This window comes from Mustela nigripes, chromosome 5 (genome assembly GCF_022355385.1).
Source record: "Mustela nigripes isolate SB6536 chromosome 5, MUSNIG.SB6536, whole genome shotgun sequence".
NCBI classification, from domain to species: domain Eukaryota; kingdom Metazoa; phylum Chordata; class Mammalia; order Carnivora; family Mustelidae; genus Mustela; species Mustela nigripes.
In genome coordinates this window covers 139,448,772-139,475,974 of record NC_081561.1, presented here as the reverse complement: position 1 = coordinate 139,475,974, position 27,203 = coordinate 139,448,772, and the positions used below count along the sequence as shown (strand labels likewise).

Below are 27,203 nucleotides of genomic sequence, written 5' to 3'. Positions count from 1 at the left end.
GAACCATAACATGTTTGTTGTGGAACCATTTATGAGTCAACCTCTTGGTTATGTGGCAGAGATGGCAGTTTGTTCCCAAGACCCCTTCTTCTCTTCTTCCCTCATAACAAGACTCCTAGTTTTTACCTGGCAGGTGCTGTCTAGAATAAAGCCTTATTTCCCGGGTTGCTTTGCTGGTGGGTGTGGCCATGTGACCAAACGAAAGTATCATGTTCAACTTTCAGGATGTATCCTTAGAAAGAACTGTGCCCTTCTTCCTTCCTATTTTCCTCGTGTTATCTTTATACCCTACTTCCTGTGTGTATGGATGAAATATTTGGAGATCAATTAGCTATCTTGGACTACAAGGTAGAATCCTCATGCTTACAAGATTGTAGACACAAGATAGAATGAACCTGTGTCACTGTTAATCATGGAGTTGCAATATGGCTTGCTTATCTCAACATTTGCATGCAAGAAAATAAATATCTACCTTATTTAAGCTTTATTATTTGGGATTTCCCGGAATAACATGTTTTCCCAAATATTTTGCTGTAATGATCAGCTGCTATAAGCATTCCTTTGTGCCTGTATTTTCTTATTTCTTGTAATGGAATGGATAAGTCATGGGCTATATCCTTGTATCTATTTTTTAAAAGATTTTATTTATTCATTTGAGAGAGAGCAGCAAGTAGATCCCCTCCTGAGCATGGAGCCAGACGTGGGGCTTGATCTCACCCTGAGATCATGACCTGAGCCTAAATCAAGAGTTGGATGCTTAACTGGGTGAGCCAACCAGGCGCCCTTGGGATATATACTATTGAAGGTTTTTCAGATGTATTGCCAAATTTCACTAATATTCACTTTGTCAATCATATGGGCCAAAAATATGATTGTACTTTTTAGATTACTGAAATGGTTAGACATTTTTTAAAAATTCTTTGTCATTTGTGTTTATTCTATGTTGCTTTTGTAAGTTCCTTAACCATTTTTCTATCTAAGCATTCTTTTTCTTATGGATTATAGAAGACTATATATCGAATATTTAACCCTCTGTCTGTCTTACTTATTATAAATATTTTCATCAGTCAGTTCATTGTTGTTAAACACTGATTGTGGTATTTTTATGTGGAATTTTTAAAGAGGATTTTATTTTTTATTTGATAGAGAGAGCACAAGTAAGCAGAGTGGCAGGTAGAGGGAGAAAGAGAGAAGCAGGCTCTGTGCTGAGCAGGGAGCCCAATGCAGGGCTCGATCCCAGGACCCTGGGATCACAACCTGAGCTAAAAGGCAGCCACTTAACCAACTGAGTCACCCAGGTGCCCCTTTATGTGGAATTTTAAAAGTTTATCAGGATTTAGCTTTCTGTCTTTGGTATCATTTTTAGAAAGTTGTCTCTTTTTATAGACTGTAGGAATATTTGCCTATGATACCCATAACATTTATATGTGTTGTTTTATTTTTATTTGACTTATTTAGAAATTATTAACCCATCTGGCATTGATTTTATTATATTGTAGGGATATAAATTTTTGTTTTCCCAAGTGATTAATCAAACCTTTCACCTTTTATTAAATCAGTCATCCTTTATCCCCTGATACAAAATGCTGTTTCTAGGAAAAACTAAATTCTCTTTATATATGAGGATCACTCATGAACTTTCAGTTCTGTTCTATTAATCTATATATCTATTTCTTTATCAGTGCCATAACTTAATCTAGCTTTTAAATATTTGTGTAATAGTTGATATGGTATCTCCTTCCTAATAAATCTTTTAAAACTTCTCAAAATGAACTTTATGCCTTTTTTTTACATTCTGACAAAACAACAAAAGACAAATTCTACTAAATTGGAACTTACATTTTAATTTCATCATAGTTTTAGACTGATCTGCAATCATTTGACCCATTTTCATGATTGACTCATCAATATGATATTGATATGACACCAATATGATATTTTTTATATTCAAATGAAGTCGCTTTGCTCTTCTCCTGAGATATTATTGGACCCTGGAAATTAACTAGCTCATGAAGCCTCTCGCGTGAGAGTGGGGAAGTCGTAAAAGCAGCCTTTGCCTCCAGTGTGCTAATATTCCACTAAAGGTCATTAAGATTGCATTGAATTGACGCGAAATCATGTCAAATAGAAATAAAACTCTCCATAACTTTATGATTCTAAATACACCACCCGGTACTTAGATCTTGCAAAGCTGGCTGGAAAGACAAATGACAATCAGAGCAGAGTGGGATGGATCTGGAACGGTAAAGCACGGGGTAAAAAGCATTGCAGATGGCAGCAGTAGCATTTGGATGGAGCAAGGCAAATTATGAGGTGGATTCCCATGTGTTCTAGGCTAGCAAAGATAATATGAATGCACAATAATTTTTAAAAAGGGAAATTAGGGAGAAGGAACCAACTGTTAGAAAACCTTTCAACATGGATCAGTAATATGGATTTCACAAGAGCAAAATTTTGACTTCCAGTTTCTGAAAATGGGAGCGAAAAACCAAAACGGTGCTTAAGAAAGATCATTCTTGCTCCAATAAGCTCATAAGTGTGGAGTAAGAAGGTGATTGATTAATAGACTGTGAAGGAAAGGAGCACAACAATTTATTTTGGAATGTAATTTATTTACTCGATAATTTCTGCCTAGCACTGTGTTAGCACTAAAATGAGTTTGTTTGCGCCCCAACATCTACTTTTACAAGGCCCTCATGACGGATGTCTAATAATACCACTTACGAAGAGGGAGACATTCCCCAGGTACTTCTGTACTTTGCTCAACAGAAATTTAACTGCCCAAGTGGATGTGTGATTGATGTTATTCAATGATTAATGCAGCAAACTCCCTACTTTCTCCTGTGCAGCAGAAATCTCCATTTAACCCCTTGGGATATGTAAGTGCCTCATTTCTTAAGAAACTACAGGGAGATTAGGGAGAAGGGAAGGCTTTGCAAAGCAATTAGGACGAGGACAGTTGAATCCATCCTCCCCCTTATTGGAAAGCAGCTCTGACCAAGGTACCGCTTCTTAAAATAAACTTTATCTCCAAAGGAGTTTGCAAGAAAATTTGAAGAAATATAAGAGGGATAAATCAAACAGCCTTTTGGACAACTTCTGGGGTTTTTTTTTTTATTTGTTTTTGTTTTTGTTTTTCTTTCAGGGCCTTGAGTTCAACAGCAGAAAATCTCCCTGAAATAAGCATTTCTAAGTGCATCAGAGATGCTTTCCAGTCTGCAAAAGCCACTTTCTTGTAGCATGAATATTTTATTTTTTTCTCATCATGTAACTGACATCTACATGATGCAAAGCAAAATACTTTCGGTTCTTGTTGTTGCTGCTGTTCACAACTGGAAGAGTTCTCTGGAGTTGGATCCCTCCTACAAAAGAGAGCTTTGAAAGAGGTACTTCTTGTGCCTTTAATTCCTCTTCAATTCCCTTTGTCTTAATTAACAGCAGTTGACATGAGACAGTATGAGAAAAGATGAAAAAGTGCTGCATGTTAAATATGGGCTGCTTTGGAGGGTTTTGTTTTGGAAATGCACATTTAACTGTTGTTTTCATTTTTTTTTTCCAAATATTTTATTTATTTATTTATTTGACAGAGAGAGAGAGAACTCACTAGTAGGCAGAGAGGCAGGCAGAGAGAGAGGAGGAAGCAGGCTCCCTGCTGAGCAGAGAGCCCGATGTGGGCCTCGATGTCAGGACCCTGAGATCACAACCTGAGCCGAAGGCAGAGGCTTAACCCACTGAGCCACCCAGGCGCCCTACCTGTTGTTTTTAAAGCCCAGTTCTCTCTCAGACCTGGTGTGCCCATGTGCCCACCCATGTCCCTAAGCATTCTTCTTTGGACCTCAGGGGCACCTTTCATCTCCTTGTCAACTATTACGGAAGAGTCTCCCCACTAGGGATGACACGGGGGAGAAAAGGGGAGCAGGGACTGAGGATACCCCTAATCCTATTGCTGTTCTTGGAAAAGGCCCATCTGTTGTGGTTCCCAGAAGATTTAGGAATATTGAAACAAAATATTTAATTAAAGTAAAAATTATTTTCTCCATTAGCTATACATTTTTATATAAATAATAAATGTTCGTGGCCACCACCGATCAAACAAAAGAATAAACAAAACAGAGCAAGAACAAAACTAAAAAGAAAGAAAGAGAGCAAAAAAATGGCGTGGGACAGAGTAATATACTAATGAAAAGTTCTATTCTTCCACTTCCTGTGGTTTTTCCAGAGCATAGACATAAAATATTTATTTTAGACAAATGAGATTATACTATATATGTTCTCTAACTTTTTTTTTTCACAAAACAGTTTATTTTGGACTTCTTTCTAGTAGCATATATAACTCCTTCCTTCCTATGAACATCTGCTGGCAAGCATGTACCAAAGAGCCAGATTCTTATGGATTCTTATGGACAGGTCTTCAGCGGATTTTGGCTATGTACAAATGATATGACAATGATTTTTCTTCTCTTACAGATTTTATTTGTTTGTCAGAGAGAGTGAGATCAAGCAGGGGGAGTGGCAGAGGGAGAAGCAAGCTCTTCCCTGAGCAAGACACGAGACTCAATCCCAGGACCCTGGGATCATGACCTGGGCAGCCACCCAGCCGGCTAAGTCACCCAAGCGCCCCAACAATGATTATTCTTGTTCACATGTGTAAGAAACTATAAATATCTCAATGGAATTGGAAGATCAAAAGATGTGTAATTTACATTTAAAAGTAAAATTTACATGTTAACATTTAATACATCCTGCCAAGTCACTCTTGAAAAAGGTTGTATCAATTTACACTCCTACTGATGGTACCTGAGACTGCAGATGTCTCATGCCTAAAACAAATATTTTCATCCCTGGCAATATGAAAGAAAAGAAAAGAATTCACTTCTCAGTTTTAGAAGTTTTCATTTCTTCAATTAAAACTGAGCTTGAACTTTGTATATATTTATCAATCAGTGTTTTCACTACAAATAAACCATTCATTGTTTTCCAATGGACTTGTTTACCTTTGTATTGATATGTAAGAACATTTAACTTAAGGAAATTAACACCTTGTCATGTGTATTAAAATGGATTTCCAAGACTGTGTAATAAACATTCTACATTAAAAGGATATTCCAAGTTTTATAAGCAGACCCCTTATCCAGGGCAAATTTGATTTAAAATCATTTCTATTTAACTCTCTCACTAGGGAAACTGGATTTAATCATTTTTTCCAAAGAAAGTGCATTCTCCTATTTGATTTAATCTTAAAATAGTTGTTTGATATAACTTTAATATAATCATTACCTCAAAGATTTATGTTTCAGAAAGAAGCAAACATTAGGAAAGAACAATGAAAAATCAAAGAATGATAACCATCTTCATACCTCGTTGAAATATTTTTCTCTCTTTTTTAAGATTTACTTATTTATTTTAGAGAGAGAGAGAGAGAGAGCACAAACAGGAGGGGCAGGGAGAGGAAGAATCTCAAGCAGATTCCACATTGAGTGGGGAGCCTAACTTGGGGCTCGATCCCACTACCCCGAGATCAGGATCTAAGCTCCTAAGCTGAAACCAAGAGTCAGACAGACACTTAACCACTGTACCACCCAGGCACCCCTCATGAAATCTTTAGAATAAAAGAAATTAAGGATATAATGCATAGAATATTCATGAGGAACTGTCCTTAATTACTTCACCAAATTTTTTTCTGTATTTTTCTACTGCAATTCTCTCTTTGGAGGTATTCCAGACTCCCTCTCTTTATCCATGTCTCCTACCTTTCCAAAATTATCACACGTATCCTCAGGAATTTCATATTTTTTTGAGGGAAATAATGCTTGACTTAAAAGTTTATCACTCTTAGATTCCATACACAACTTTATCGGAACGTCGTTGTCCAAGACTCAGATCACCAGGCAGGCAGTCCATCAGCTGTTTCTACCTTACTTGACTTAACTAATACTCATCAGAGTGTTATCTCTGGGAATTTGGGCATAATGACGCTGCATGAAGTAGTCTAAATACTAAAGGTTAGGGACTGGGTGGCTCAGGGTTAAGGGTCTGCCTTCAGTTGAGATCATGATCCCAGGGTCCTGGGATCAAGCCCCCCATCGGGCTGGTGCAGGGAGCCTGTGTCTCCCTCTCTCTCTGCTTCTGCTGCTCCCTCTGCTTGTGCTCTCGCCCTCTCTGTCCAATAAACAAATAAAATTTAAAAAAATACCTAAGGCTAATTTATGTAAAATGAAATTAATTTTTCTCAGTTTCTGAGAATCTTATCATTCTATGATTTAACCCCTAAAATTCTATGAACTTACGAGTCTAGGATTTTATATGGAGATAACTATCAACCTATATGTGCAAACCACCGTTTCAAGTTCCAAGTGGTTTTTAATACTCGTTTGTTTTTCAGTCATCTGACTGACTTTAAGAAATAAATTATTCCTTGGATGAAAGAGTCTATCGAATTGCAAGCATCATAATGAACTGACTAAATTAAAATCAGACAAAATTAAAGGGAGGTAGATAAAATAACAAGCTGGAGGCTAACATTTTTTTGTTTATTTTTAAATGCAATGAAGCGAGGGTTATTGAAAACATTTCATTGAATACTTTTATTTATCATACACGATATTATTGTTATCTTACTGATATTTATTTTTCTCTTTTTTTGTTTTGTTTTTGTTTCTGTTTGGGCAAGGGATACCAGTGTATTTTGTTTTTGTTTTGTCTAAGCAAAGGGAAAAAGAAAGGACATATCCAAAGACAAGCAGACTTTCAGCCCACGGATTATCTGGATGTGGTAACATATACGGACCTTCCCATTCATTCCAACAATATTTACTGAACACCCACTGAGATGAAGTTGAGTAGGAAGTGAATTAAAAGCATTTGAAATCAGAGTCAAGGGCTGTGTGAACCTTTTTAAAGCCTCAGGTATTCACTGAGCTGAGAACCTGCTCAGAAATCCCAAGTCAATCTACCCCAAAATAAATTCAAATTTTAGTTTTGGTAATAAGAGTTGTAGAACTAGAACTAAATTGTTGTTCGATGACTGCATTTCTTTAAAAATTCCTTTATATTACATTTTCACGTGTTCATAAGACAAAGGTGGTTTGGGGGGTGGAATGTCAGTACTGCTCATTTAATAAAGCTTTTACTTTCATATGTAACAGAATTATTATTGATTGTCACCCTTGTTGCTCTCCGAGGATAAATTCTTGTAGCTGGAGGGCTGCCAGTTCACTGCATGCTGGCATGAGCTAGGGGCTTGGTGACTGAGTTACCCAACTGGGGCTTGGTGACTGAATTACCCAACTCAACAGGCAAGGTGGGTGGCAAACAGGAGGACTTGAGGGAAAATCCCGGGGGGCAGAAGTATCGAGTGAGTCTCCGGCTGAGACGGTGTTGCAGGGCATATCCTTATAGGTCACTTCGGATCACTGGGGATCTGGGGGCAGGGGTGGGATCAGAGATGTTCGACGAGGTGAGGGGTACAGCTTTGCATAGTGTGGGGCACAACTTTTTATGATGCCACCTCGGATCTTCTTTAAGGACTGAGGACTGATTGTATTTCTTGTGGAAGCCAGTGAATAGAAAAGATGAGGTCAAGATCGGTTCCAGGTAAAAACAACGCAATACAGATAAGAGGAGAGGAGGTATCTCAGTAACATACACTGAACATTAAAAATAAAAAACCTGGGAGAATTATATGTCAAATGCTTTGCCATTTGGTTGTGCCGGGGATTGCTACTGCGCCCATGGGACACTGCTCAAGGCACAGTGGCCTGCCTCTCTAGAATAGCAATCAGAATTTTCTACAAACACATTCAGGGATTAAATCTTTCCAAAGCAGACCTCTATGGGTGGCTTATTAAAAGAAATTACACACACATAATCCTCCACAGAATTTTAAGTCTTGAAGGAGCCCAAAGCCAAATGATCGTGTTTTTAAAGTTGATTGAGAAGTTTTTTTCTTTTACAAAACGCATAATAAATTCTTAAAAGTCTATTTAATTTTTTAAAGGAAAAAAAACCCCAAGTGTTTCTATGCAGTCCCTCCTCCATTATCAGATATTCAGGGATATTCACACTGTTCTCTTCTCAATCATCTAGACAGCAAATCTCTTTGAACGGGTGTCTGGTCCTTTTACGGGGGAGAGTAGGTTGTCTTTAAGCTCCTCAGTCCTTAATGTCAGGAACTTTCCTCAACAGGGCTGTGCTCACTGGGAATGCCCAAGTCTCTACCGGCTTCAAGGAAAAGCAACCTCAGTTGGTAAGAAAATTCTGATTCCAGAAGCGCTTGTTGGTTCGCAGATTGGTAATGTTTTACCATTTGCATGCTAGTCCGGGACGTTGGAAATGCCTCCCTGATTTCTATCATGAAGGGGGAAGAAATTAGATGATGACAGAATGTATGGGAAAGCTCTTTTATAAGGCAGCAACAAAATATAGTTCTCTAGTTTCAAAGGCAGACAAAGTGAACAAAACCATTTCTGAAAGAGCCACGAGGCAAAGGAAAAGTACTTGCTTATGAAACTGGAATTATTAATAATGAGGTACAGCAACACACCAAATACCATAAAGATTCATTTTCTTGTATATACTGAGGTGCTGATTTTTTTTTTTTTTTTGAGAGAGAGAAAGTGAGGGTGTGCACACACACATCCATGAGCAGTGGGGGAAGGGCAAAGGGAGGGAGGGAATCTTGAGCAGGTTTCATGGTCAGTGTGAAGCCTGACACGGGGCTCATGACCCTGAGATCGTAACCTCAGCTGAAATCAAGAGTGGAATGCTCAACCTACTGAGCCATCCAGGAGCACCATAATTTTAAAAGGCTCAACTGGGCTTACATGATCTTTTAAAAGACTCCATTTCTTTTTGAATATTGCCTGTCTCCCATATGCCCCTCTCTCCCTGTGTCTCCCTGAGACATAGCAGGTGCCCAATGGACCTTCTCCTTCTGTCTTCCCGCCCTGAACCATTCTTTCATCTCCTCCACCCCTTTCTCTCTTTCTGTACTTCATTCAAGGTGGTTTCCTCAACTATATCTTCCACTACGCTAATTTTCTCTTCTGATGTGTCTAATATGGTAATTTAACTTGTTCAGTGAAATTGTAATGACTGCAATTTCCATTGTCAGACTTTCCATTTCTTTCCAAGTCTGCCTATTCTTTATTTCCATGGCACTTTGTTGTTTTGTTGCATGTTCAATGTTTTTTAAAGATCTGTTTGCTCATTCTATTTGTTTTTTAGTGTCTGATTTTGTCATCTGTAGTTGTTTTGGAGCTGATTTTTGCCTCTGATAACTCTACCATAAAGTAGCATTCCTTATGTATTTTGTAACATTTTGTTGTGGTGGTTATGAATTCATCTTCCATGGGTTTGGTTGCTTTTCCGAGAGAGGTTTCTGTTAAGGACTAAACCATGTCCTCCTCCCCAAATTCAAATATGTTGTAGTCTTAAACCCCAATGTGACAGTATTTAGACATATGACCTTTAAGGAGGTGATTTTTTTTTTAACATTTTTAAAAATTATCTGTAAAATCAACATGGGGCTTGAACTCAAACACTAAGATCAAGAGTTGCATGCTCTACCAATTGAGCCAGGGTGCCCCTTAAAGAGGTGATTAACATTAAATAAGGTCATAAGAGTAATCTGATCTGACTAATGATGTCCTTATAAGATGTGGAAGAGATACAGGGGAGACTTGGTGGCTCAGTCAGTTAAGAATCCAACTCTTGATTTGGCTCAGGTCATGATCTCAGGGTCTTTAGATCAAGCCCTGCTTAAGACTCTCTCTCCCCCATTCCCTCTGCCTTCCTCTTAAAAAAAAAAAAAAAAAAGCAAGACACACCAAGGATGTGCACACACAGAGGAAAGGCCATGTGAGAACACAGCAGGAAGCAGATGTCTGCAAGCCACGCAGAGAGGCCTCAGGAGAAAGCAAACCTGCTAACATCTTGATCTCGGACTTCCAGCCTTATTCCGGTGCTTACGACACCCAGCCTGCGGCATTTTGTTCTGGTAGCCCTAGCAGACTAGCCAGCTTCTGACCCAGAAGCTGTGAAAGTAACCTCACAGAATGCTCGGCTTCTGTCAGATTTCTGCAGGTTTCAAGGCTCTGGATGTACTTTTATGTTAATTTACTGGCTTAGACAGTGCATACCAAGAAATGGACTTACAGCTAGCTTCCCAGGCATATAGAATAAATTCAGACCTCTCAGGATGTGGCCTAGGTTGGTATCAGTTGCTCTCCAATGATGTCCCTTCCCTGGCTTGTGCCCCAGCTTGGGCTCAATTATAGCAAACATCCTTCTCCTTCCCTCAGCCAATGAGTGGGGTTGTGCTAACTCTCCTGAGGCTCCAAGCTTTCTGCAGGGGACTGGCTTCAGCCTCCCTGCCCAGTGAGTCTACGGGCTTTATTTTTTGCCCCCAGTTCTCCCTCCTCCTCTGCCCATCCTCATCCCCCATGGCCTTTACCCAAAGCTGAAACCCCCAGAGGTCCCTGCAGCCTCCGCTTATACTTTTTGCTTAAGCTTTGGTTTCTCGCTTTCCTTCTGACATCCGGGCAGTTTGTCGTTCCATTGTATACATCACTTCCAAGAGTTTGTACTAGGAAACAAGTCTTTCCAATGGCACATTTGTCTGCCATGTTTGCTTTCTAGTGAGTACTAGAAGGTGTAGATTTTTCTATAACATTCTAGAAGTAAATTTGTCTTCATGAAGTAGGACTAAATTTGTCTTCCTAGAGTAAGATTATGCGAGTTAGTTCGTAAATTCATCACAATTATTTTTTTAAAAGGTGGTATTGTGGGTAGGAGATAAACTGATTCTAGGATGAGCAGCCTTCAATAATGGGACGGCGGCACTATCATCAGGGGCCTTATTTCCAGACTTGACATCAGTCATACACACACACTTGCGGTTTTAGAGACAACAAATATAAAAAGTATATGGAAGTTGAAAAGCAACAAAAAAGTCTTCATCTTTGTGCTTGTGTTATAATGACAAAGTCACCACCATCTCATCAGCCATTAGCACTACAACAGACTGAACGGTGGCCCCCCAAATTCACATGTTGAAACTGTCCTAATGTCATGGTATTTGGAGATACGGCCTTTGGGAGGTACTCAGGGCTAGATGAAGTAAAGCATTCAGAGGTTAGAACCCTCAGAAGAAAATCAGTAGCTTTATAAGAAGAGCAAGACTGATCCCTCTCTCCCTCTCAGCCACTTAAAGACACAGGGCAAGTCTATCTGCAAACCAGGGGGAAGGTCCTTCCTAGCCAGGAACTGAATCCAGCTGGCACCTGGATCTTGGATTTCCCAGCCCCAGAACTGAGAAATAAACGTCCATCACTTAAGCCACTAAGGCCATGGTATTTTGTTAAAGCAGCCTGAGCAGACTAGTACCTCCACATAACATTCTAGAGTTGGAATTCACCTTCTTACCCTCTGTTTATACTTTCCTTACAAACTTACGAGGTAAGTAATAAGCGGTAGTTTGTGATTACCCAAATTCAGAGTATGTAATGTGCAGCCCAGTTTCTGAAACCCATTTTCCCCATTTCGAGCTCTTCTGACTCCAACGTATTCTGAATTATTTGAAGTTCTCCCTCTCATTCAGCTATCTGAGGTTTGATTAAGATTAATGCATTCAACAGCCCACAGCACCAGACTTCATGCTGGGGGATGTCAGATGACCTTACTGGTATTAAACCACCAATAAACGGCACGTCCTGGGCACAGGTCAAATGGGTGAAACGTGCATGCTGTCAGATGCTTGCAGCATTAAACCTTCACTTAACAACCTGGTTGGTGGGATGATGGAGAAGAAGCACAGTGCTTGCATGTGCTCACTCTCTCTCTCTCTCTCTAAAAAATGAGCATGTACTTATGAGCAGCAGGGAGGGACAGAGGGATAGAGAGAGAGACTCTTAAGCAGGCTCCGTGGCCAGGACAGAGCACTCCTCATCCAGGACTCAATCTCACAACCCTGAGATCACTATCAGAGCTGAAATTAAGAGTCTCATTGCTGAACTGGCTGAGCCACCCGGGCGCCCCAGTACAATGCTCTCTTCTACTAAGTCATCATGAATTTCCATTGTGAAGTCTATTGTATGCACAGAATATGTTCATGTTTCCTATAGCCATCTAATAACCATGACCACAAGGAAGGGGGAGTATTGAAGGAAGCTATGAATGAAGCTCCAAAAGGAACCAGGAGACTTTCTGCCTTTCTGCCTGTTCCATTCTATAGTTTCAACCTTAGCAGTAAATCCAGCTGTCGTTAAAGGAGTCCTAGGGGCGCCTGTCTGGCTCAGTCATTAAAGGATGCGATTTTTTAAAAAAAGATGTATTTATTTATTTTACAGAGGAGAAAGAGAAAATGCATGAGTGGTAGAGGGTGCCGAGGGAGAGAGAGAATCCTTGAGCAGGGAGCATGACGTGGGGCTGGATCCCAGGACCCTGAGATCATGACCCGAGCCAAAGTCAAGAGTCGGCGGCCTCACAGCGTGTGACTCTAGATCTCACGGTCGAGTTCAGACTCCACACTGGGGATAGAGATTACTTTAAAAAAAAATCATAAAGGAGTCCTTGAAGCTTTAAATTGGCTCATTCTTTCTACTTCCATTTGCAAAGCAAGTGACTTGGTTTTGTTACCCCAATGCCATTCAATTTCTGGAAATGATGACAAAGCAAGTAGCACCATGGTTGTGTGAATTTCTTTGTAGAAGAGTTCTCTGCAGCCTGCCTCCTCCAGGAGGGGTCCTGAGTCAGCACCACGGGCATCTCCTGGGGCTTCTCCAATGTAATATCTCAGGGCCCATCCAGCCCCTACTGAATCGTCGCCCACAATGTATCGAGATCCCAAGACGAAGCTCACACTGGAGTCTGAGAAGCATTGGTTTAAGGTGTTCTCTCCACCTAATATAAGTTACCTTTTTTGACTCATTAATAACACCTAGGGAACAAGATGAAAGCTTCCCTAGAAACCTACCTAACATGGCATTTTGATATTCTATTAACAATTAGGAATCACGGTAGGGGGGCGCCTGGGTGGCTCAGTGGTTAAGCCGCTGCCTTCGGCTCAGGTCGTGATCTCAGGGTCCTGGGATCGAGTCCCACATCGGGCTCTCTGCTCAGCAGGGAGCCTGCTTCCTTCTCTCTCTCTCTCTGCCTGCTTCTCTGCCTACTTGTGATTTCTCTCTGTCAAATAAATAAATAAAATCTTTAAAAAAAAAAAAAAAAAAAAAGGAATCACGGTAGGGTCTCCTTTTTCACATATAAGAAAGCCTAATATTTAAGTCTATAAATGACTCAAAAAACTGTTTCCATTTGGATTTAGTAGGAATGCGGCCTCACAACTGCTACATTGGAAGTAAAGAACTGCTTCCTTTCAGGTTAATGGGTTTTCCCTCGTCAGGCTGTCCTTCTTTCTTGTAATCTAGACTTGCCACCACTTATTTATCTTTTTTTATAACTGTTCTTCGTTTTAATAGGATTATGCATCCTCCCAATATTAACAGCAATTAGACTCACCTCACGGCGTGTCATGCCAACTCACTCTGCGGCTGTCGGGACAGGATGAGCTTCCTCTTGTCTCAGTAACAGACTCTGACAACCAAAACAAAGCAGCAGGCAACATACACGAAGAGAATTAACAATAAAGGATCACAGACGACAAGAACTTCTCACACATGATGGTTGCCTCCGCCTGTTCTACCCGCGTGGAAATAATGGTGTCCACTCTGCTAGGACTCGGAACACTGTGCCACGGTCTGCAAGCACGTATTTTTCAGAGAAGTTTTAAAAGAAGACTCTTCCAGAAAAAATAAAGAGGACTCTTTAAAAGCCTTGGAAACATTAACATTCTCTTTCCAAATCTAATCTATTTAATTTTATTGGAAAACATTTACGTAGCTCATCAGCACACTCTCCGGTACTGAGTAATATTTAGTATGCTGTAATCACAGGAAGGAGAGATTTAGATTAAATGCTGCTTTTTATTACTATTCAATCATCATAAGTTGTTCCACTTTTTATCTTTTTAGTCAACAGATTTCAAAGGTGGGGAAATATCTTCATTTGCAGACATACCTGTATTTATCTCCTATTATATTTTCCATTAGTGTCTACATGAGATTTATTTTCGGTGCTTTCCCAACAAAGTAAATGTGGATCTTCTAAGACCAGATGTTAATAATATAGACAAACACACCCTATCTCTTAGAGATGTTATGAGAATAAATCAGATAATATTTACATGGGGAATTTGACCTCACTAGAGATAGTATATAAATGAAATGTGCAAACAACAACAACAACAACGAACCTTTAAAGAACAAAAAATTCCATTCGACTATAGCCAAATTAACTTGACAAGACCAAATTACGTTCTGAGTAAAAGAAAGAGACCTACTAATAGTGCTCCCGCTGGTTGTGAAGAAATGCCAAATACTAACAATCAATTCCAGGTCTGGCTGAAACCTTACACATTCAGTTTGGAGAGACACAAAACTAGCTCCTTGTCTTTGTCTACATCTATTATACTCAGTATACCGGTAAAAGCCAGTATCCCAAAGACCATGATTGGTCTTTGCCTATGTTGGAGTGAACAATCAAAATTATTTTTAACCTCTTTCTACGTTTAATAACATACAAGGATTGTTAATGCAGCACTGATGTGAACAGAGATTTAAAGACCTCTATAACATATATACATCTAGGCAAACAGTTTTTAATTTGTATTATCTAGAATCAAAAAAGAGCTATTAGAAGGACAATGGGCAAAGAAGGAATCATACCTACTATTCCAGACTGAAAGGCCAAATTTTCTTTAGAGTTACAGGGAAACTGTCATTTATAGTCTCAGTATTATTTGAGCGACACTGGAAAGTCCCCCAATCCCACGTATTTTTCTAACATCCTGCCACAATGACCCAAATTCTACCATTTTAAATGCGTCTCAGGTGAGTGGGTGGCTCAGTCCATTAAGTGTATGCTTTTGGCTCAGGTCATGGTCTCAGGGTCCTGGGATGGAGCCCCGCATCAGGCTTCCTACTCTGTGGGGAGCCTGCTTCCCCCTCTCCCTCTGCCACGCTCCCTGCTTTGGCTCTCTCACTCTTTGTCAAAGAAATAAATAAAATCCTTTTAAGAAAAATGCTTCTGAGTTAAGGAAATGGCTCCATATTCATAGAAAAGGGCAAAATTAAAAATTGCAGGATGATAAAGACACACAACAATGTAATAATCTAACACATACTGCATACCTACTATGTGCCAGCCACCATTTTCCATGCTTTACCGGAACTATCTCATTTAATTCCCACTTCAGCACTATAGAATAGGTGCCATTATTATTCCAGTGTTACAGCTAAGGCACAGGGAGGTTAAGAAGCTTACCCAAGATTACACAGGCTACAAATGGCACAGCCGGACCCCTACCCTGGCAGCCTGACTCTAGATCCCTGCTGGGAAACAACAGGTCTACCTACAAGCGTAGGAGTTAGCACTATAAAATACATTCCTGGCTTAAAAAAAAAAAAACATATTTATTTATTTAAGTAATCTCTGTGCCCAACACCGGGCTTGAACTCACAATCCCAAGCACGAAAACTCCTGCACCCAGGTCGCCCCTATGTTACCGTTTTAAAATGAATCAAACGATTCTTTTGCAATGACCGATACAAAGAGAAAAAATGTGAAAGCTGAAAATGTTCAGACTGTGTTTAGAGCCATTGTTGCCCTTTTTCCAGGAAAGCCCAGATTTTCATGTTAGGGCAAGCTCTACCTTTCCATTTTGAACAGAAGACTCAAGAACAGCAAGTACTCATCGTAGCACCTTCACCTTGCACCAAGAAGGCAGTACTAGATCCATGCCCAACGGAGAGCTCCGTTGTGGAGCCTCGGGGGGAAATGAGACATGCAACATGGAGATGAACTCAGAGATGTAAATTGCATAAGGTGAGTAACTGTATAACATGACGGCTAACTTCTGTAGCTAAGAGGCCACCATGAATCTTTAAATGCATAACAGCTTCTTGATACATACAATGTAAAAAAAAAGGCCTTTAAAATTGTTCTCTGGCGTCCAAAGTAGGTGCTGTCCATGTTTTTTGTTTTGTTTTCGCCCATAAAACACAGTTTTTAAAAAGAGATGAACTGATATTCTGGTTTCCCTGCTCCTAACAGAACACTGTAATATGGTTAAGTACAGACTTTTCCGTAGCAATAGAGACGGCATATCAGATATGAACCCTATGTGTCTCTCTTGAAGAAAGCTTTAAGGTTATAACAGACAAATTCAAAATAAAGCCTATGATCCCATCACCCTGAAGCCTGCTTCCCCAATGAGCTCAAGAAAGGATTCATTGACAAATGACTCACCATGGCTTCCTATAGCTCATTTCTTTGCCTTCCTTTTTCTTTAAATGGCACTTCAGCCTTAATAGTTACAAAGGTTTCAAGAGAGGGGACTAGCGCCACCTGAAAAAGAGAAGCCAAAAATCCAATACAATCATGGTTTGCACAAGTTCAGCTCTGGGCTTACTGAATAGCACTGAGGGGGTAGTGGTTTCTCTACCTCGAGACCAAAGGCATTCATTCCCGCCACCTTTCACTGCTTTATTTAGTGCCTTTCCACTCTCTGAGCATTCCGTGAACCCTGACTGCCTGTTAGCTCTATTTCTAAAATCAGTGTTTTGCATAAGGGGAAAGGTAACTTGGGGTGAGGAGATCTTGAAATGTTTTCCTAAGTATGAATAAGAAACATGCTAGGAAGCCACGGAGAGTAGTGGCTAAAGGAAGTGCAAACTGGGCTTACACGGATATCATTGCATATGCAAACTATAATTACATCCCCCGAACACTTGCCTGGGTAGAGTGGGTCCCTCCATTTGCTCACCCCAATTAGGCAGGAGGCACTGCCTAGGGCCGGAGAGTAATCTATCCATTATTGTTTCGGTGTGGGGGAAAGTGACTGCTCTGTGCGGGGAACACTGGGCTTTGTTTTTAGCATGCAGAGCTAGGCGGGCGGACGCTATTGATTGTGCTTGGGAGAGAGGAAGTTAATGATATGTTATGAGTTTATGTACTATATTTCATCCCTATTCGGGTTTAAACAGCATCCTCCTCCAAATATTCTACTCTAAAGGTTGCAGGCCGAAAAGTGAAACAGATGGTCCAGTTTTATATTTCTTTTCCTTTAGAATTTCTTTTTTTTTTTTTTTTTTTTTTTTTAAGATTTTTTTTTTTTTTTTTAAAGAGAGAAATCACAAGTAGATGGAGAGGCAGGCAGAGAGAGAGAGAGAAGCAGGCTCCCTGCTGAGCAGAGAGCCCGATGCGGGACTCGATCCCAGGACCCCGAGATCATGACCTGAGCCGAAGGCAGCAGCTTAACCCACTGAGCCACCCAGGCGCCCTCCTTTAGAATTTCTTATGCAACTTGGGAACCTCATTCTTCGGGGATCTCAAATTATATTTCAGCCCATTAAACGTGTAACAGTTTTGATACTCAGATGGTGCGTTAGAACGATTCAAAATCCGCATGGCCACAGCCTTTGCTGGTTCTTAGTATGCCCTGTGCTGTTCATTTTAATTGAAAATATTCTAAAAGCAAGATTGATGTGTTTTCTATCCCCCTAAAATAGAAGCAGGTTCTGGGCTCATAATTGAGCACTCATAAGGCCCCTCTCCTTATTAACATGCCCTCTCTAATTTGTGCCTCTGTTTGTACAATATAAATGGCCTTTAACGGCCCTTCACTCATACAATGGTCTCACTAACCCAAAGAAAATTAGTAGCAGGCAAAAGCCTATTTTTACTGACACAGAGACAAAAATGCTAATTACCTTAAAATATTCTCAAGTGTATATCTTTGGCATCCTTCCAGGCAAGGCTCAAAAGTTTTTTTTTTTTTTTCCTCTGTTATTTACTAGTTATAGGGAAAGTTGTTTTTGTTTTATATTCAGGCTGATACCTAAGTAGGTTTATATTTATAATTAGAAATCTTTATTTGTGGTCCAGAGTACTGGTGATAGGTAAAGCATTTGGTTTGCTTTCAACCTGCTCGTGGGTATACTTGAGAGAGTTGTCCGTTTTGATAATTATGTTTTGTGCTATTTTTGTTAAGGCACTCGGAGACATTTGCAGAAAAATTATAATACCTAAAAATCTGAATTTATTTGAACACATTAACTACCACAAACTATTGTTTTCCCAGAATCTCTTTTAATCCTTTTCTGATAATTAAATTTGTTTGTCCACATTTACTATCTGAAGCGCTCCTTCAGTTCCAAAATGATTTTAAAACTGAAACCTTGGATGTACAAAATAAGTAATAATCAAGAAAATTAAATGCGACCCACTAAATTATAATACCAGGTGTGCTGATGATACTGATATACAGAAAATGAGCTTTTCATCATTTATGTGACAAATTCTCATTGAGGAAATATTATCTTTAGAATATCTTGTAGGTCTGGCTTATAAAAAGAAATAAATAAGAAATAAGAAAACTTCCTTGAGGAAGTTTCAAAATCAAGTTTGGAGGAAAAAAGATGTATTTGTACTAAAAATTAAAGAAGCACAGACCTATAGTAACATTGGAAGGCAGCAGAATAGGAGAGCACGTGTCGGTGAAAGATGAAATGGTAATTAATGACAAAAAACAAGTAGGGTCTAGCTCAATAACAAGCAATCAACCCAGCTTTTAAAACTAGGCAAAAGATCTGAATAGAGATTAAAAAAAAAAAGAAGATATATGAATGACAAACACACACATGAAAAGATGCTCAACATCATTAATTGTTAAGGAAATACAAATCCAAACCATCACGAGACATCACTACACACCCACCAGGACAGCTGGCATCAAAAAGACAGACAATAACAAGTGTTGGCAAGGTTGCGGTGGCAACATCGGAACCCCTGCACATTGCTGATGGGAATATAAGATGATATGACCCTTTGGATAACAGATGGGCAGTTCCTTAAAAATGTAAACATAAACTAAACATAAACCCCAACAATTCACTCCTAGGAATCTACCCAAGAGAAATGAAAACAGATGTCTTAGACAAAGATACGTACGTGAATGTTCATAGCAGCATTTTTCGAATAGTCAGACATTCAAAACAAGCCAAATGTTAACAGAATAGTATTCAGCAATAACAAGGAACCAAATACCGATATATGTTACAACATAGATGAATGTCAAAAACATAAACTATATGAAGGAAGCCAGATCCAAAAGACTCCATTCATATGAAATGTCCAGAAAAGGCAAATGTATAGAAATAGTTGGCACATCAGTGTTTTCTTGGGGCTGGGGTGTGAAAAGGGTTAAACAGCAAATGGGCAAACGGGAATTTACTGGGGTCATGGAAATGTCCTAAAACTGGATTCTAGCGATGGTTGCACGACTCTATACAACTACTCAAAATCAATCAGTGTGCACTCACGGTGAGCGGATTTTAGGGTATGTAAAATCTACATCAATAAAGCTACTGAAGAAAAAACCAGGTTAAGTGTCCTACAGTTTCATAAGAGTGGGTGGAAGCAATAATCTGAATTTTTGGTCTTTGCTTCCATGCTGAAATGTAACTCAAACATGTACCTGTACCAATAAATGGGAAGAGATCGTCACAGTTTGCAACGTCCCTTACAATTTTCACCTTATTTGCTCTTCACAACAATCCTGTGAGGCAGGGCAAGCAAGTGTTCCAGGATCTACACTAACCGCTGCTCCTTTTCCTGAGGAAGCTTCAAATGCTGTATCAATGATGTCACTTAAAAATCGAGGCCATCCTATTTATAACATAATCTGAATAAGCCAAGTAACAAACAGGATCATTACCCCCAAGTACCCCCAGGTGCTTTTCCAAAGTTGAGTGTCTTCCGTTTCCCAAACTGTATGGAGCAACAGGGAACCCCCGATGGGAGACTCACTCCTCTCATTCCACTCGTGGTTGACAGACGTGTGCCTCACGGAAACCTGTGCTGCTTGGTCTCTCGGAAGCATGTGCATTTACACAGACAGAAATGCATGTCGTATCACTGTATATACAATTAGGCACACAACGATTAACATAAGCAAAGATGCCAAAAAGCCAAAAATGGAAACCATCGTATCGATCTGGTTCACAGCGAATCCTCCTTCAGTATTTCTCTTGAAAGCTCAGAAAGAGCAAAAACAAACGAATCCAACATTGCCTGAAGCAGAAAACGACATGTTTAAGGAATGGGACTTATAAATAAAATGTCCAATTAGGTCATTTGGAAAGGCATGTGGAGTAGGCACAAATATGCTTAGATGAGTTCAAAACCACACGAAGCTCCCTTATTTCGATCATGGGTGTGTGACACCAACTCAGACTCCTCTGGTGCCAGGGCAGGACTGAAAGCTCTGGGTTTATGAGAAGGTTGGCCCATGGGATGAGTTCTCCCCACTTTCTGCCCAAGGAGTTAGGTGGGAAGGAAGCTCTCAATGCGGACAGCGGCCCGAGTCAGCTATACCAGGGTTCCAGCCTGCCTGTCCCAGCCTCGCGTTGGCTGATGAGTTTCAGTATACGCTACACAACCCACCCCACTACTTCCTAAAGAAGGCACAGATGCTTGGTGTATCTTGGTGTTGTCTCCCCACATGACCTCCTAAAATCCTTTTGCAGTGACTTGTGTTTCTTAAGGATGTTTCCAGGATCTGTGATCTAAGATGAGCTGTGCCTCCTGACTATGACTTCAGAGAGGAGTCAGACTAGCTGAGCCTAAACAAAGGTACAAATCATCAGTGTCAGTTGATGGTTCTTTTGATATTTGCAAGCTGTAAAAATTTCATATTAATGTGTGCAATGAATCCCACAGGGTAGCAGAAAAAGCATAGGACTCAGGCCAAGAGACTTGTGCTGGGGTCTGGAATGAACTCCTGTGACCTTGGTGATCTCCCTCAACTTCCAAGACCTCAGTGGTCTCAACTGCAAATAAATCACCTTTTTTGGATGAAAGAGCCTTAAAGTTCTAATCATAAGTTGACAATCATTTCTTCAGATGCTATGGTTATTTGACAACATAGAAATACTTAGCTCAATAATTTCATCGAGGTCATATGCCTCTTGGCCTAACATGCCTCTGGCCTGGTCTGAACTGCCAGGACACAACTGAGAATCTAAAAATTCACAGACACAAAATCCATCTGCCCTAGGATAAAATGCCACAGAAGTTGTAGTTTCAGGGGAAGAATGATGAAGACGGGAACCAGATATGAATTGAATGGTACTTCACAGACATATACAGGTACAAGGAAGATGTATGTCATCTTCAACAGGCTTTTATTTATTTTCTTTTTAATGAGTCTGACAATACTTCACTGGCTTTCACCGTCCCCCATGCTCTGCTCTTCCTCAAAAGTGCTTCTGTGGCCCTTCAGAGGGTCGAAAGCCCTAAAACCTGTTCCTCCATTGCCCCCTCAACATTTTTTGTTTTTATCTGTTTCATTTATTTTTCTTCTACTCAATATTTTGTTCAGGAAAGAGCACACGGATCAACCTCATCTGAAAAACACTTGATCATCAATGTAAACGATTTCACTTAAATGTTGTACTTTCTAAAAAGTGTCATATCTACCGTTTAAAACAGAAGTCATCTCACAAGTGGTTCCAGCAAAGACTAATGGCTAGAAAGTAATTTTTCATTTATAGTTTTAGAAAAGACTATAAATGACATGCTATATTTAATTTTAGAGTCCCTGTGCACATCATTACATACTTTAATAACTATACAAATATTAATATTTGATACAAGGGCACAATCACCACTCTGGATTGATAGAGTGCGAAGTGGGAAAAGCCTGTTTAGACCATCGTAGGAGGACAGAGAGCGTTTAATGAAACAAGTTTGATGATCTGGTCATCATGACAATGATGGATATTTGGTGCAACCGAATTTTTGTCAAAAGAATTTTGGGAAAAGAAACAATCAGGAACTTCGATTGCTTCCTCCAAGCCTCAACCCCCTCCCCCCCGCCCCTGTGTCCAGTTGACCCATCTTTTCTATGAATGGTCCCTTGGTCTGCTGGTTATAATAAGTTCTTTCTGCACCATGATTCAAGTAATTAAGAGCTGGCTGTCACATTATCTTTTAAGGACACGTCAATGTTGATTTGTAAGGGTGTCCTGAGGATGAAAGTGATATTGTCAAAACAAACATTCTGCACAAATCTAAGCTGATCCCAAAGACAGCAATTAATTCTTACTGTTTTCTGTTTCCCTTATCTTTATGGTGAATCACAGTCAGTCCCGATTCCCCAATGTTTCTATATTTCCAGCAAAATAGTTGTCCGAGTCCTAAGTAAAAGACTACCCCACTTTGAATAACATTGACTTTTCTAATTGGTCTGATTGACCCAGAGAAGGTAACCAAAGAGTAAAAACAAAACGCAATGTGAGGGCCATTCCCCCATGCTTCTGAATCTCTTTATCGCCCAGATAGGTTCTTTGTTACGAAGAGATTTTATAAAAAATAAATAATTTCAGCCAAAGGGCTTTCTCATTTCTGTTCCCTGAAAGTCTGTACTTTCCCCATAATAACAGATAGATTTAGATTCCTCTATAAAATGCTTTGGGGACCACTGAGATATAAAAATGACCAGTCTATTGGAATAAAGTAGAAAGGGGTGCTTTCCTCTTTGCAGAAGGCCCTGCAGGAAATAACAGGAGGTGGACGAGCACTGGTGTCACCCTGACACTCACTGCAGAATGTCTCGGAGAGTCATGAGAATAGAATCATTTCTCAGCTGTCTGCAAACCCATGGCGCTGACACCATGATACACTCATCAGTTTGGCCTTGTCTATCTTTTGGGTCTGGCTTCTGGTAGGTTTAGATCACAGTACAAAGCAGAGTGGGAGAGAGTTCCTTTATTTTTGATGGGTGGTTCACTTCCTCCTCCTTTCTCTTTTCGTTTTCTTCCCGCAAAATAGCCTTGATTTTGTCTAGGTCCCCATCTCTTCAAAAGGCCGATGTTCATAAACACCAACAAGCTTGTTCCGTAGGGAGCTGATATTTCCATGGTTCACACTCCCACCTACTTTTGTCCTTGTTATTCTGGGAACCTGATTTGAGTGGGCAGACAGATAGTCCAGAACAGGATCTGTGTGATTGTGGGGCCATCCCGGGGGCTTTGGAATGAAGCCACCTGAAGTCCCCACCCTTCTGTTGCTCTACGTTCCCCTCCTGTCCGTCTCAACCTATATGCACGGCCCAGGGTCTCTGTGTTCGCCCTGGGGAAACGGTCCGGCACAACCTGGAAAATGATACCAGATGGCATCTCTGCCACCAGGTTTCAAAAACACGTCGGTTGCTACCGCGGCAGAACATTTGCAGGCAGACAGGCCAGAGGGGAAAAACAGGAATTACCGACTATCCCCAACACCGTAACTGTTGTTAAGAGTCTTAGAAACAGCTCTTTTGCTGGAAATGCAAAAACATGAGAGAGTTGGGACAACGTAGGGTTCCACATGAAGATAAGGAAAACAGAACAGCAAGAATTAATTGCTTTCTTCAGGATCAACTTAGATCTGTGCAGAATGTTCGTTCTGACGATATCCTATCACTTTAATCCTAAGGACTCCATCCAAATTGGCGGCAAAGCTCTGAAGCATTGCTTCTCTTTGAACATTAGCTCGCCAGGCTACTGCAGATGAGAAGGGGGGAGGTGGGGTGGGGGAGGGAGTGAACAGGTCTCCCACGCCCGCGGCCCCCAGTTCACAGTGCCCGCTTTCCTCCTCGTTCAAGGCCGGCCTGATGCTCAGCCGGGAAGCCTTGTGCTCTGGGACTTTTGCCGCAAAAGGCAGGCGACACCACATAGCTCTAAATGGCAAACTTGCAGGACTGCTCCTGCCGCAGAGAAGAGAGTTCGACAAACAACCCCCGGCTCCCTCCAGCCAGGTCTCGTTATACCTGGTTTCCCAAGAGCCGACTGCTTAGCCAACCTTAATAATCTCAGAGGAACGCAGGGGCAGGAGGCGGGATTCCAACTCCCTTTGCCCTAATTTATGGAGGTCTTTAGAAGTAGAAAATAAAACTTTGAACTCAGCTCATCTGAAGCTTTATGATTCAGGTGTCCCACTTGCCTTTAGGGGCACCAAAGATCACTGAAGTTAGAGACGCGAAAACTTCTGGGAGCTGCAGAACAGGAAAGCGTGTCCAGACCCGACCCGGCTGGTTCTCGTACCACATTAACTTGGCAAGAGGAGCAGAAGGCCGGCTCTGCCCTTGTCCTGCTCTGATGGATAGCATCTCCCTTCCCCACCTTGCCTTTTAATCCTCTGTCCTCGACAGACTTCCTGCGGCTAGGAAGAAGTGACCCTGTGGCCAAGGGAGCAAAAAGACGGAGAGAAAGGAGAGGGAAAGAAGGAAATGAAAACAGCTTCGGATAAAGGGTTGCAGAGAAAAAGAAGTCAAGGGTGAAGCCATTTCCACTCCCTAGTATGGGGTTTCCCTGGGGTTTAAGGAGCAGGTCCTGCAAGGTGCTGGTCTGGGTGACTTTACACCAACAACACAGCCTAGGAAGGCCTTCTGCTTCTCTGCCTGGGCAGGTGTTTGGCTTTTTGTTTTAATATTTATTTATTTTAGAGAGCAAGAGCGAGCGGGGGTTGGCGGGGGTGGGGGGAAGGGAGAGAGAATCTTAAACAGACTCCCCGCTGAGCAGGACCCCACCCCACCCCAACACACACAGGGGTCTGGTGGGGGGGGGGGTGTCTGGATTTCAGAACGCTGAGATCATGACCTGACCCCAAACCAAGAGTGGGGAACGTAACCCACTGAGCCACCCAGGCGCCCCCCTGGGCAAGTATTTGCAGCAACCCCACTGGGATGTGTGAGGACTCAGCCAGCTAATTTTTGTGCATGTGCCCAGTCTGGGGCGCCGTCCTGGTAGGTGATGAATTTAATTCTGAAACTGAGATCCCATAATTATTCAACCGAAAGCAATTTAGTGAAATTTAGAAAAATTTTACAGTAGATGTGGTCCTTTCAGTTACAGGGAAAGCCAGGCCCCAAAGGAAGGGGCGGTTTTTGGCCTCGGCTCAGGTGAGGTAGACTTCTCTCCTCTGCCCTAGGAAGTCGAAGCTTCCAGGCTGTTCCGGAGGCGGACCTCGCTCTTCTCCCTGGGGACGCCTGGAGCAAGGGCCGCCTGCAGACCATCCCTGCGGCCGAATTCGGCTGCTAAGCACGTTCGTCGGACAGGAGGCGCCCTTATTGGCAATTCCTACGGACCCGGGGTGCGAGCCAGTGTGTGCTGCTGGGGGTGGGGGCAGGGTTTGGTTCGGAAATTACCTAGGCTCCTTAGAGGTCCTGATTAGCAATGCAGAGAGAGTGCACGTGTGCGGAGGCCCGCGGACGCGCCGGGCCGAGGCCGGCTGCCTTCCCAGGCGCCCCGAGTATCGGGCCAGCCCTCCTCTGCCACATCCCGGGGTAGGCTGGCCCGGGAAGCGGTTTCGCTCCTCCCAGCACCCGCTCGGGCCGGGAGCGCGGTGGCCGGGCGGGCGGGGCGGGGGAGCAGCCGCGGGCCGCGCGGCCCCGAGCCCGGCGGCCCCGCCCCCGCGCGGCCCGTCCTTTCCCGGGAAGCGTCTGGAACGCAGGCACTGGCTTGCGAACACAGGACGGCTCTCCCCCAGGGTGTGCGCTGTGTAAACAAGATTGTTGTCAATCGAGTCGCGTCCGTGCGTTGCACGAACCCCCACGGTGGATTCTCGGGATGAGGAAAGTCTCTTGTTCTTTGCTGGGAACACACGGACACCCACCCCCTCACTCACATCTTTGTTAATTTCTGGGTCGTGTCACCTTTTCCAGAGCCACTCTTTGGAGTGTCTCCCTCCAGCCTGCCTTTTTTTGGATGATCTTTTCCGCTCTTGTAACCCTACATTTCCCACACGCTGGAACTGCTGAGATCATGTGGTCGGGAGGTAGAATTTCCCAGGGTTTCAAACGAGAGCTTTTAACCCAAATGTGCGGTGGATGGATACAAGGAAAGACGAGAACTTCCCCAGACTTTCCGGCCATGAAGACAGAACGTGGGTCCCGTCGGTTTACCTGCCTTTGATATTGGCCGAGCCGTGGCCTCACCCCAGGGTGTAGTCACTTGGGACAGGTCACCCCTTATTACTCCCGGAGGAGATAGCTGTATTTCACTGGGGACGAAATGATTTATGTGCACCATTTAAATAGTGTTTCAGAGCTCTGAGGCATGCAAAATGCAGCATAACTGGAAGGTACAGCGTACTTAAGGGAAAATGTGGAATGCACTGAATGTTTTCTTTTCTTCCTTCTAAAGCTAGTTTAAATCTATTTCACTGACGAAACCGTTTAACCATGTGCAAATGTGTCATTCTGCCCTGTGACAAAGTCGGCCGGGGTTGGAATGATGGGCTTCAGCAAGGCTGGAAATGTGCCTTTAGTCATCCAGGGCCTCTGCCCTGAGCCACGGAGCTTCCCCTACATCTAGAATTGGCTGGAAAAATAAAATGACTACAGCTTTCTACAGATTCGATCTTTCTTTACCCCCTGCTTTTAAATATGTATGTTTTAGGGACAGGAAGGGCAAATGTTTGAGGTTTTTTTTCTCCCGATAGAGTTGGGGTATTAAACGAAATTGGGTAATAATTATAATAAAATATTCTCATTAAAAATCGTTTCTGTTTTCGCAGGAATTAAATGTTCTGGTTTGGAAATCTTGTTTTTGCCAAAATAAAGATGTAAAAATATTTTAAAAGATCAGTCCAACTGGAACCCCCACCCCCTGCCAATGCTGCGCGCGCGCGCGCGCGCGCGAGCACACACACACACACACACTAAATTAGTCTAAATGTCCATGATTGCACCTCCAAATAATTGCATTTCTCGAGATAAACAATTTAAATTTTTTATTTCGTTATGTGAGGACTATTTTATTCTGAAACACTTCAGGCATACACACACACATACAAACCCCCGCAGAGGATTGTGTAAGAACCAATCCCTGTGCTCTACTACTCAGTCCAAGAGATAAAGCATTACAGGTGTGCTTACTGTCCTCTCCCTGCGCCCCCAGTTGTTATGCCCCCCATCTCATTTCCCTTCCTCACATTCCACAGATAACCTTTACCCTGCATTTGGTATATCAACATTCCCATGTATTAAAAATATTTTTCCTACATATGCATATATACATAAATAATATATAAGTAAGCATACATAA

General features: G+C 41.7%; 1 long non-coding RNA gene across 2 annotated transcripts in view; it reads right to left on the bottom strand.

The window, feature by feature from the left end:
• LOC132017514 (uncharacterized) overlaps positions 1–25,463 on the bottom strand; it is a 42,950-nt gene extending 17,487 nt beyond the window's left edge. For both annotated transcript variants that reach the window (XR_009404304.1, XR_009404305.1), the window contains exons 1-3: positions 25,304–25,463; positions 16,363–16,461; positions 13,516–13,590 (exon numbers count right to left, since the gene is read on the bottom strand). This is a non-coding gene — a long non-coding RNA (uncharacterized LOC132017514). The remainder of the gene's footprint in view (positions 1–13,515; positions 13,591–16,362; positions 16,462–25,303) is intronic.
• Positions 25,464–27,203: the final 1,740 nt, after the last annotated feature.